The sequence below is a fragment of the Saccopteryx bilineata genome, chromosome 7, assembly GCF_036850765.1.
Source record: "Saccopteryx bilineata isolate mSacBil1 chromosome 7, mSacBil1_pri_phased_curated, whole genome shotgun sequence".
NCBI lineage: Eukaryota > Metazoa > Chordata > Mammalia > Chiroptera > Emballonuridae > Saccopteryx > Saccopteryx bilineata.
The window spans coordinates 82,273,723-82,277,664 of NC_089496.1; positions in this window are offsets into that span (position 1 = coordinate 82,273,723).

Consider the following 3,942-nt stretch of genomic DNA (forward strand, 5'->3'; position numbering starts at 1 on the left):
GTACCAAGTCTTTGACCTTTTGGGTAAATATTGATTTATCTTCAGTGTACTCTGACCTGCTGGTAGAGAATAGAACAAAAACAACAAAAAACCAAAGTCACAACTATAGACAATAGAACAGAATATACAGATGTTGTATTATTTTATATTATTTTACAGTATTATAATTTTTGTTATTGAGTAAGAAGAGGGAGTCAGTGACAAAGCTCCCACATGTGCCCTGACCAGGATCCACCCAGCACGCCCACTAAGGGCTGATGCTCTGCCCACTGGGGTGTTGCTCTATTGCTCAACAACAGAGCTCTTTTTAGCACTTGAGATGGAGGCCATGGAGCTATCCTCAGTGCCTGTGGCCAACTCAGTTCAATCCAGTCTTGGATGAAAGAATAGAAGAGAGAAAGAGAGGGGAGGAGAGAGAGAGAGAGAGAGAGAGAGAGAGAGAGAGAAAGAAGTGAAAGAGGAGGGAGGGATGCAAAAGCAGTTGGGTGCTTCTCCTGTGTGCCCTGACCAGGAATCAAACCCAGGACATCCACATGCTGGGCCTGTGCTCTACCACTGAGCAACCCATCCAGGGCTCAGGTGTTGTATTATTTTAAAGTTGTACACCTAAAATTTATATAAGGTTATTAACCAATGCTGTCCAATAATTTTTTTTAAATTTTTTTTTTTTGTATTTTTCTGAGGCTGGAAACGAGGAGAGACAGACAGACTCCTGCATGCGCCCGACCGGGATCCACCCGGCACGCCCACCAGGGGCGACGCTCTTTCCACCAGGGGGCGATGCTCTGCCCCTCCAGGGCATCGCTCTGCCGCGTCCAGAGCCACTCTAGTGCCTGGGGCAGAGGCCAAGGAGCCATCCCCAGCGCCCGGGCCATCTTTGCTCCAATGGAGCCTTGGCTGCGGGAGGGGAAGAGAGAGACAGAGAGGAAGGAGTGGGTAGGGGTGGAGAAGCAAATGGGCGCTTCTCCTATGTGCCCAGGCCGGAAATCGAACCCGGGTCCCCCGCACGCCACGCCGACGCTCTACCGCTGAGCCAACCGGCCAGGGTCTGTCCAATAATTTTTAATTTTAAAAAAGTTACCTTAGCATTCATAAATGTATAAGTTTTCAGTGGAATATTCAACTAAATATAACTTACTTCTTGCTTGATGTGTGGTGGTGCAATGACTTGAAATGCTGACATCGCCAGTTCTAAACCCTGGGCTTGCCCAGTCAAGGCTCATACGAGAAGCAACTACTATGAGTTGAATATTCCTGCTCTCCCCAGTCCCCTTTCTCTCTCTCTCTCCTCTCACTGAAATAAATAAATATAGTTTTTAAAAAATAACTTACTTCTTCAGAGATGGCTATATTTTAATAGTGAAATTAAAAGCTATAAAATTTTTAAAGGGGTAAAATTTATAATCTTGACAAAAAATGAAAGAGAATATCTCATTGTCAAAATTCATCATATTTGCAAAAGAAAGAAGCACTCTCTTATTGTTTCTTTCCAGAAAATTCAAGGAAAGGCCAGAATCAATGACAGAGAGAAGGAGGCAGAGTAAAAACAGAAGGGTATAGGGAACTAGTCTTGTCTTAGAGTAGAGACAGCCCACTCTCTTGACACAGCCCTTTTCTATATGTCATGAGTTCTGACATCACTTATTCTCAAAGGAAATGCCTTACCGACCTCCCTGCTCTGTTAATAAAGGGAAGGACTGGAATTTGAACCTCAGGCATCTGACACATCACATATGGCAATTATAATGAAGTCCCCTTCTTGGAAACCATGGACACGTGAACCCAACACACTTCCAATGATATAGTGTTCTACACAGCTGGTGATGAAGTGTGCTCAGTTTGCAGCAGGAAGAGTCCGTCTTTGTGGAGGTCAGCAAGGGAGGTCCTGAGAAACGAGAGCTTCCCGCCATAGCTTCTGTAGTGGTGGAGAAGCAAATCTAATGAGCAATTACCCAGTATTTGAGCTTTTGTTGGAGGGTGGGGAACTAACTGCATCAAAAACACCTCAGTCTGAACCCTGGCTTGTTTGCTCAGTGGTAGAGCATCGGCCAGTGTGGATGTGTCGGGTTTGATTTCCTGTCAGGGCACACAGTAGAAGTGACCATCTTCTTCTTTATCCCTCCCTCTCTCACTTCTTTCTCTTCCTACCCCTTCTGCAGCCATGGCTTGAGAACATTGACAAGGCAGGCCATTGAGGATGGCTCCCTGGAGCCTTCCCCTTAGGTGCTAAAAATAGCTCAGTTGCCGAGCAACGGTCATAGATGAGCAGAGTGTCCTCGTTCTGGAGCTGGAGGTTGCTAGTTTGATGCCCCAGTCAGGGCACATACAGGATAGCTGGCTATTCCTGTGATCTCTCAAAAACAAACAAACAGAAACAAGCGAACAAACAGCCTCAGTCTGGAAAGACCACCATATCCTGATTCCACACACAAAAACATAATGTATTTAGGTCAGCATCTAATAAAATTAAAATTATACTAGATACTCCAAAAAAGACCTACTTTAAAAAAAAAAGCCTTCTGTAAAACCACTATTCAGTTTTTAAATAAAGTGCCAAGAATCTTAGTGCTATTTATTTATTTACTTAGTACTTATATTATTACGTGAGGGGTGGGGAGCAGAGGGAGCAGAGAGACAAGGGATCCACCCAGCAAGCTCCCTACCGGCAATGTGTTACCCACCTGGGGCCACTGCTCTGTTGCTCAACAACCATGCTAAAATATTTTAGCTCTTGAGGTGAGGTCATGGTGTCATCCTCAGTAGCCTGAGCCAACTTGCTGGAAGCATTCAAACCATGGTTGCTGGCAGGGAAGAAAGAGACAGAGAAAAGGAGGAAGGGGATGCGTGGAGAAGCAGATGGTCATTTCTTCTATGTGCCCTGACCGAGCATTGAACCCAGGACATTCACACTCTGGGCTGATGCTCTAGTGCTGAGCCTACCAGCCAGGGCTTAGTGCTTTTTAAAAAGAAAATAAATTGCTTTCTTTAATACAAAAATAATTCTTTTTATTTAATCTTATTTTATTTGAGAGAGAGAGAGTAGGAAAGACAGACATAGAGAGGAAGGGAGAGAGAAAGGGCAAGAGATGAAAATCATCAACTCATAATTGCATCACTTTAGTTGTTCATTGATTGCTTTCTCATATGTGCCTTGACTGGAGGGCTCCAGCAGAGCAAGTGACCCCTTGCTCAGGCCAGCGACCTTGGGTTGAAGCCAGTGACCATGGGGTCTAGTTGGTGATCCCACACGCAAGGCGGCATCTGTGCACTCAAGCTGGTGAGCCCGTGCTCAAGCCCAATGAGCTCTCACTCAATCCGCAAGCTCAGGATTTCCAACCTGAGACCTCAGCATCCCAGGTTGATGCTCTATCTACTGCTCCACCACCAGTCAGGCAAGAACAATTCTTTTTATTTGTAGAATTTTGTAAAGTTTTTGAAGTACTTTTGTAAATATCATGTTTGAATCTCATAATCAGTCCATGAGACAAGCCTTTTTTTTTTCTTAGTGAGAGAGAGAAAGGGAGAGAGATGAAAAGCATCAACTAATAGTCGCAGCACTTTGATCACTGACTACTTTTCATTCACGCCTTGACCAGGGGATTCCAGCCGAACCAGTGACCCCTTGCTCAAGCCAGCAAACACGGGGTCATTTCTATGATCCCACGCTCAAGCTGGTGACCCCTGCTTAAGCTGGTGAGCTTGTGCACAAGCAGACACCTCAGGGTTTCAAACCTGGGACCTCAGCTCTATCCACTGTGCCATCACTGGTCTGGTGAGACAGTTATATTTTATTCATTTTACAGGTGAGGGAAATTAGAATCAGAACTGAAGGAATTCACCCAAATTTCCACTTCTATGGCAGGGTAAGAACTCCAGCTCTCCTTTTATAAGTTGTAAACTTTGCACTGGGAAGCATTTCAATTTAATTATATTTCACAATCA